This window comes from Manis javanica, chromosome 3, assembly GCF_040802235.1.
Source record: "Manis javanica isolate MJ-LG chromosome 3, MJ_LKY, whole genome shotgun sequence".
Classification (NCBI taxonomy): domain Eukaryota; kingdom Metazoa; phylum Chordata; class Mammalia; order Pholidota; family Manidae; genus Manis; species Manis javanica.
In genome coordinates this window covers 8,477,865-8,486,663 of record NC_133158.1, presented here as the reverse complement: position 1 = coordinate 8,486,663, position 8,799 = coordinate 8,477,865, and the positions used below count along the sequence as shown (strand labels likewise).

The 8,799-nt window shown below is 48.0% G+C and overlaps 1 protein-coding gene and 1 long non-coding RNA gene across 24 annotated transcripts in view; one reads left to right on the top strand and one right to left on the bottom strand.

The window, feature by feature from the left end:
- The window catches only part of LOC140848310 (uncharacterized), a 290,563-nt gene that overhangs the window by 20,755 nt on the left and 261,009 nt on the right, over positions 1–8,799 (bottom strand). The window lies entirely within an intron of this gene.
- Positions 1–8,799, top strand: part of FHIT (fragile histidine triad diadenosine triphosphatase) — a 1,286,968-nt gene that overhangs the window by 1,243,167 nt on the left and 35,002 nt on the right. The window lies entirely within an intron of this gene.

The following is an 8,799-nucleotide window of genomic DNA, read 5'->3' as shown; positions in this document are numbered from 1 at the left end:
TGTCAGTACCCCACCTCGGGAACTGAGGCCACCCACAGCCCATTCCCTAGGAAATTCAAGGCGTAGAACAGTTGGAGCAGAAAAGCTATGGGGCTCTGGCCGCGAGCCTTTAGCAACCAGAGGGAAGGAGGAGTAGGGAGGCCCCCCTCTCCTCCCTAAGGCAGAGGCGGGGAGCTCCCTGGCAGGCAGGGTTTGCAGGCTCATTTAAATCCTGTGGATAAGTGCAAAGAGCTGCGCAGGCAATGCAAATTCATTTTCGAGGTCACATGCCAAACTGTGGCCACGTTAGCTCCCAGAACCCTTAATGGGGTGATGTGCTCCATCACTGTGCGTGGGAATCAGAAACACTTTAATGGGTCTTCATTATATCCCTCTGTCCATCCATCACTTCTTCCCCATCCCTTACCACTTGACTGGAGAAACGGGAACACCCCCTGTACTAATTAGATTTATCCTAATCTCCTTTCCGCACCATCAGCCCTCTCTGAGGCCATCTGTGAGTTTAGAGTTCAGACCTGTAAGAATTATGCTCATCAGTCTTTCTCTAATGTAAAGTGTTCATCTGATGACCACAATTTGAAACTTGTTGCTGTGACAAATGGGAATCCATGGTAAGGTTCTGAGCTAATTTTACACACCCTCATCCTCTAATGTGCTGCATCAGGTATTTCTATGAAAACAGGTGAAGAGATGAGGATTTTAGAGAAAGGCAACAATAAGAAAAACTGAGTTGGCGTGGGGAGAATTTTAATTGGTTTGTGATATGAGTAGGAGATGATTTGCTTTCATGTATAGAATCAAAGAGAGGTGCCTGAGCTACTAAATGTGGGAATGGATTGTGTATTTTGCTGGTTGCGGCCACTGGTGTGTAAAATGCAAAAGAGAAGCAATTCACTGAGGTAGGAGCACGCAGGGAAATTATTTTGGAGCGGATTTTCAGAGCATGCGCTGCAGCCTGCAGCCTGGGCCCTGGAGCTGGTGTGAATGTTAAGCAGCTGTCTGTGCAGAGAGGTCAGCCCAGTGCTGCTGCGGCTTGAAGCCAGTTGGTGAGAGGGCACTTCCTGACACAGCACAGTGACCTTACTGTAGAATCTAAACACCCCCAGGCCCTTAGTGGGAGAAGAGAAATCATCAGCTTGGGCATTCGGGGAGCAAAACAGGAGTGCTCCGTAGAAAGACTGATACCATATTAATTACTTGTTGAGTGAATAAGCAGACAGTCTTAACTGGAAATTATAGGTCAGAGCAATGCTTCCCAAACCCAAACATGCCCATGAATCTCTTGGAGAGGCAGTTAAAACAGAGTTTTTGATTCACTAGGTCTGGGGTGGAGCCTGACTCTGCCTTTCCAACAAGCCTCCCCATGATGCTAAGGCTGCTGGTCTAGAGCCCACACTCAGGGGAGCAGAGAGAACCAGGTGCAAGCCCATGGCCGCTTGGCCATGTCGTGTCAGGAAAATTGCTTCCCTTTGCACCTCATTCATCCAACAAATATGGATTGAATTTCTCCTGTGTACCAGAAACCCCGCTCAGCTCAATGGCTGCAACAAGAAAGTAAATGTCCCTCTTCTGCTGGGGATTTGAGTCTGGTGGGGAGACACACAAGATGAGAGGTAACAAAGCAAAAACGTGTAATTATAACCCTGGGACCATTGCCGGCAATGATAGCAGTGGTGGCTAACATGCAAAGAGAGCTTACCATGTGCAAGGCATGATTTAAAGACTTTCTCATACGTCAACTGATCTAATCCTCGTAACAACTTTATAAGCTAGGAACTCTCATCGCAGTTTTCAGATACAGAAATTGAGGCACAGACATAAAGTATGCTGCCCAGCTCCATGTACTGAAAAATGGTAGAGCCATGATTTTGTGATGGGCCAGGCAGTAAAAACTGCAGGCTCTGCAGGCCATTCTGATTCTGTGGCACATACTTAATTCTGCTCCTGTGGCATGAACGTAGGCACAGACAATATGCAGCAGGTAACATGCTGTACTGTTTTCTGGGCAGTGCCCCGGGGCTGTGAGCTCTGGGGGGCAAGTTTGGGGCTTGGTCCCTGCTCTGTGCCCAGCCTGCACATCAGCTACTACCATCTGCCTACTTGGGGGGTGAGGATAGGGCCTCTCAGAATATGTGGAATGCATCTGAACACATCCGGGCTGAGGACTCCTTGAGAACTTTATGGGGTGGAACCCCCAGACAAAAGACTAGAGGAAGGCTGCACTGGGGGTGGTGATGTTGTTTCGAGTAGAAAAGAAAGAACAGTGTATCATGTGGCATAAGCCTCGGGGTCACAGGTAAGTGAGCCCCAAGCTGAATAGCCAGCAGATGTGTTCATTTAGGTAGCACAGTAAGTACATGTCACTCTAATGGCTTTTAGAAGGGCCCTGGCCCCCCACTCCCACGGTATCCAAACCCCCAGTGTCCTCCACGAGGCCGCTGCCTCTCCCTGGATACCTGCTGGCATCACAGGGCTGAGTTTGGTGTTTTGGGTGCTGGGGGTGCATGAGAGGATGGGGGGGAAAGGGCAGGCTCTTCTTCATCACAGAAGGGCCTCCTCACAGGCCAGACGGGCTCCCCCAGAGGAGCTGAGGTGCATTAGTGGTGGTTTGAGGAGCGGTTGGATACGGTTCTGTGAGTTACATATGAGCTTTTCTGGTGGTTGACTATGAGCCCATTGATTTCTTGTTATGATTTCAGACATCTGGGTGCCATGGCCTGGTCTAGAGACAGTACACAGCTGCCAACAGGGTGCTGCTGGCACCAGCCGACTGTGATTGTGCCCCGGGTCTAGGCCTTCCTGTGCCAGTGCCTAGACCACCCTGGGTTCTGCATGGCACGCATTAAGTGGGGACCTAACAGGGTCACCCTTGTAGGGTAGCTGTGAAGATTAATGATTTCGTATACATAAGGTATATAAAACTGCACACAGTAGGTGCTTGCTGTTCCTGTTAGAAATTGTTTTCACTTGCATGTTGCATATGCTCTTTCCAAACCCATTCAGAAGAACAGGTCTAGCTATGGTATGACTTCTATGTAATAGTATGAAGGGGATGAAACAGACTGTGACCCAGAGGGGGTGCTGCAACAGGTCCAGGCCTGCACACGCACCCAGGAAGCATTCACCTGGGACCTGCTCCGTGTAGGCACCAATGAGCGAGGTGAAAGACGATGAAGGAAGCCTGGTGGAGCTCCCAAGTGGTGGAGGCACATGTATCCAAATGGAAATGCAAGCCAGGAATTGAGGGTCGGAATCTTCCTGACCACAGCGTGCAATGGCAGGTGCCATGTTGTGTAGCGCCGTGCCACTGCTGGGAACCTCAGTACCCTTTGTGGGTTTGAAGCTGTGACCCCTGGATGCCCCGGGGAAGTCTCCCATAAAGTGTGTGCACATGTGTTTGTATGCACACACTTTTGTAGAGAAAGGAGTCATAGCTTTGATCAAAGGTATTGACATGCCTAAAGATGATATCAATGCCTATTCTAGACGAACTTCGGTGTAATTGTGAAAATTCTCCCTAATGGGAAGCCCACATTTTGAGTGTGAGCTCGTGCACGCACCCATAGAGATGGCGACGCTGCTGGTCTAGAAGCAAAGGCTTTTCCCTGAAAACTCTTCCCTAGGACAACCCTTTTGCAAGGCTGTTCTGCGTAGGCATTGTCAAGGACTTGCTGGACCAGGAGAAGACTGACTTTGAACTAATTTTTGCACAGCTGAGAGCCCCTATTTCCTTTAAAGTGGGGGTGATAACTTCTATATCACAAAGATTCTTGGGGGAATTGAATGCTTCTGCTGTCTGACACACCATAGATGTAAGAGGTCTGCAGTGGCAGTGAGCTTCCTTCCTTTTCCTGGTATCAAGCTTCCCGTCAGATTGATTCCAGTAAACATGCTTCGAGAACTGTTTCCATCCTGGGTGGGTGGCACCTGTTCCCAGTAACTCGTCTCACTCCACGGCTGCTGTGTCCCTTCTTCCACTCACAGAGTCGTGCTGTACTCACTTCCCCTGTGCCTTTCGTAGTCGGCAAGCACTATTTGCACCATCATTCTCTCATGTGAGAGATGGAAGAGAACAAAATGACCACCGCCCTCCCTCTAAGGAAAATTCTGTTTTGCTAGCCTCAGGAAGTAGGTATTTCCAGTAGTCATTTTCTGTTATACATAAAAGCAGCTGTGTTATCAACTTGGAAACAGTTACCACCTCAGTCTTACTTTTCATGTAGAAGCATTAAAATGGCCCCAGTGTGGCAGCCTCTGTGGGGATCTGCTGAGTTTATTCTCTCAGCGTTCCCGGGTGGAGGTGGGGCAGAGGCCGGGGTGAGGTCCAGGGTGCGAGTGCAGGAGTCAGAAAGGCATCCCTGCTGAGTGACAGCCTCGGCCACACGGCTTTGGAGCCTCAGCATCTGTAAAACAGGGAGGGGAGGTGCCCGTGGTCATTAGTGTGCTAGGGCTGCTGCGGGCAAGCACCCCAAACCGGGGCCTCAACAACAAGAAGCCGTTGGTAGCTGCCCTGTTCCCAGGGGGCCCCCTTGGGGAGCTCCGAGGAGGCACAGGTCTGGGCCCCTCTGAGATGTTGAGGGGGTTTGTCGGCGATGTCGGGCATCCCTCTGCTTGTGGCTCCATCACCCTGATCTCAGCCTCCATCTTCACGTGGCCTCTCCTTGGGTGGTGACGCCTTTGTTGCCTGAATGTCCCCTTTTGTAAGAACACCAGCCTTGTGGACCGAGGGCCCACTCTGACGACGTTATTTTAACTTGATTGCCTTTGTAAAGGCCTGTTTCCTCACAAGGTTACATTCTGAGGTATGGAGGGTTAGGGCTTCAGCCAATCTTTTCAGGGGGACACAGTTCAAGGCCTGATGCCTGCCCATCACATGGTAGGCATCGGCGAAGTGGCCGTTACCCCTGTGGGGTAACGCTCTACACATCTTGGAGGTTTTCCTGTTTCTTTGGCTTCCCCTTTTTTCATCAACCGAGAGGAAATGTAAGTGGAAAAGACAAAGTCCGAAACATGGAAGGGTCTGCTCTTTAACCACCATTCCTTCATCCTGAGCTGCTATTAGAAAAACCGATTTGTGTGTATAAAAATACACAGAAACCTACTATTCCCGTCCAGTGTTTAATTATTTGAGAAGCTGTCTTAAATAGCAGAATGATTCTGTTTGAGGGAAAACTTTGAAACCTAAGTTAATTATCAGGTGGGTATTTTAAAAAATCAAAATTAACCCACTGTATGAGAAGACATGTTATTGGAATCAAATATGCCGGTGGCATAATTGGCCGCTTCGTGTGTACTGCTATGGTATTGGAAACATAATTATCAAGCTTAAGTTAATTAGACTAATGCTCAGAAAATCTGGCCTGGTAGCTTGTGGTAAGTAATTATATATACTGAATAAAAACGTAACATGCAGTCAGCAGAGGCAAAGGAAATGCCGTTTGCTCCAGCCTGTGCACATGTACACTTAGGAAGCCACGTAGAAGAGGCCACGGTGAGAAAGAACTCCATGGAACGAGCGGGCGCCATGCCAAGCCTTCTGCACGGTGGGGTGCAGGAGCCGCCCAGGAAGGGGGCTAGGTCGTGGGACTCTCACCACCCAAACACTCTCCAAGCCTCAGCCGATGCTCCAGCCTGCTGCTCCCATGGGCTCTCAGGCTGCTCCTTCAGGGGATCTTAGCTCTGGGACAATTGAGGTCCCTTTCCTTTTCTAGGCTCAGAAACAGTGAACTCATCATTAGTCATGGGCCACACATCAGGGTCGGGTGCTGACCCCTGAGCGGGCACAGACAGACCTGCCCTCTGCCCTTCTGCTGGCTGCATGGCTGCCTCTCCAGTCATCCTTGCAAAAGGGAAGATGCCATTGGGGTCCATGCGCAGGGACTAGGGACATGCAAGGTGTGGCTTCTTAGTCTTCCTAAGTTTACTGTACCATAAAAATTTAAGTAAATAGAGTTCAATGTCAGATGGATGAGGGCGACAGAGAAATCTTATTTTGTTCAGCATCTCTCTTAGAGCGCATGCTTGTTTCTGCATTAGGACCATATCACTTGGTTTAGAGAACACAGCCAAACTCTTCTTTCAGGCCTGAGGATGCTCTAACTGCCACCCTCTGAGTATCTCTTATCACCAGGTCAGTTGGGCAGGAAGTATTTAGCAGACACCTCTATATGCCCTTAGCTGTGGGTTTGTAAGGTCACTGCTAAGGAATTAGATGGAAGCACATGACCTTGATGTTATTAAGGTTAAGGATAGATTGAATATTGTTAATAGACATGGTTTTGCCCCTGCAGAACCTATAATTTAGTGGAGAAGATAGATTACAAAACCATAATAATTGCCCTGAAATGGAACCATATAAGAGGGCCAGCTAGTCCAGCCTTAAGGGAGCAGGGGAAGAAATTCCATACAGAGACTAGTATATGCAAAAAGCTGGTGGTGACACAGGCAGGTTGTTTAAAGAACCACTTCTACTAAAATAGGGAACAGAGGGTGCAAAGGGTTGAGAGATGAGAGTCATAAATAAGAGCCTGGCATGCCCAGAAATCTGTGCCAAGGACCAGTAACTCAAGACCAGAGCATTAGATGGCAAGGGTTGGGAGACTGAGGTGACACTGCCTGGGCCATTACCTAGAACTTAATTTAGATTTTCAGAACAGAGTCCCCAGTAGATGTCCTATCAGCTGTGATGCTCCAGTGCAGGCCACCCCCACTGTAGTGCATCCTCTTTAGTAGAGAAACAGGCTGAGGCTCTAAGTGCAAGACTGAAGGAGATGCATGTGACTCACTTAAGCTCCCTGGGCCTTTCTTTCCTTCTCTGCAAAATGGGAATAATAATATTGTGCCTCTACCTACGCCAACATTCACCCAATGAGATTCTGTACATTAAAATACTTTAACATAGGTATCTCAACATTGTCTCTATTGCTTAGCAGGTGTCTACTAATGCTGCCATGGGAGAGGGGACCCAGGTTGAGGGAGTGGGCCCTGGCGTCCCAGCCATCCGTGGCCATGAGGTCACATCTCTGAGCCTTAAATGGAGCTCATTTCCTCACCTGAAAATGGAGATAAAAGCACCACGGCACCCTTAGGAGGATTAAATGAGGTCATCCCTGTACCAGCACGTGGCACTAACAGGTTTCTATTGTGTGCTAACAATAGCAATGGCACAATAACAATCTCATTATGCCATCATTATTCTTGCACTTCCACCTTTTAATGTTGTCACTCCCCCAGAGCAGAGGGTCCCTGGCATTGAAGTGAGAGCCTCTCTCATTTGGCCACAGTTTCCCCTTTCCACAGAGCAGCGTTTGTCCCTCGTGATTTAGCTGCCATCTGGCTGAAGGCTCGAGTCCTGAATCCAACTCTCTTTGTAAGTAAATGGGCTGTTCCTGCACCTGAGGCCCACGTAGCCATTTGCAAAGTGAAAGGACAGGCAATCAGTCAATCAGTATGTCGTTTTGCCTATGGGATGGCAAAAAATTAGTCTGCCTGATTTTTAATTTTTTTGTTAATTTTGGCAGGTGGTAGGCACAGTCTGAGTAACCAATTAGGCCCGTTCACAGATCTTCGACAGATAAACTGGTTAGTCAGCTTCAGTCGAATGCCTGTGAACTGGAGTCAGTTATTGCCAAAATCAAAAGTGAAGGAAGGAGAAAAGCAAAATAGCTTGGAAATTAATGGATTTTTTTTTCAGCATCTTGCCTGAGCTTCCTACCCAAACAGCCATCGGCATGGGGTGGGTTCCGGCAGTGGAACTGGAGCAGCAGAAATGGAGATCAAGCCACAGAGCTCTTGCCGCACCGTCTTGGTGTGGGAATCAGCATAAAGGACTGAAAGAGATTATGAGATGTAGAAGCATGTGAAATGTATATTACTACTGCAGACATGTTTATTAAAATCCAGGCGAGTTTTACCTTTGCTGCAGAAATAGGACCTAAGAGCAAATTTATGGGGAGGAGAGCGTTTGGATGACTATCTCACGGACATAAAGCTCTTAAGGCAGAGCAGTTTCAATTAAGACCAGCATCCTGTGTAAAGTGTTAGACCCAAAATAGATCCTAGGGGGGATTCAGCGAAAGATACATCAATTTCAGACATCTGGAATCCAATTAATAACTTCAGTGCTTCTACACGGTGAACACTGCTGTGTTGTAATTCCTCTGGAGGCACTGAGGATGGCAGCTGGGTCTCCGCAGTGAGGGCAGTCAGTCATCCTATGTTGTCATCCTACATGTTGCCCAAGGGTGGTTATTTTTGGTTATTTGCACCCATGGCCTGTTTTTATGTATAGTTATTTAAGTAGTTATGTGTAGTGACTCTCTGTAAACCCATTACTCAAAGCAAACCTATGATTTTGATAAGATCCTCCATCTAACCACCCAAGAGGCCCCCCACCCCAACCTTTCTTTCCTCTGTGTCCCCAGCACTGAGTCATCCTCCACTCCGTGGTCGGTATTGCGTGGCTTCTCTTTACACAGCTTCAGGAATCTCGATGCCTTCCTAAAAAGTATGCAGTTTGGAGTTGTTTTTTAACTTTATGAAAAGGCGTCATGCTGCAATTTACCTTTTGGGAATTGCTTTTCCTTAATAATATGTTAAGATTCACCCATATGGGCTAATTGTCTCTATCAAACAATTATTTTGATCACTGTGTGATATTCCATTTTTTGTGAATGTCAACTTTACAAGAGAATACTAAACTGCTTTCCACGGAGTTTGCTCCCGTATATCCTCTCACCAGCAGTGCCAGCTGGGTGCCCAGGGTCAGCAGCCTCTCTAGCCCACAGTATTTCAAGATTA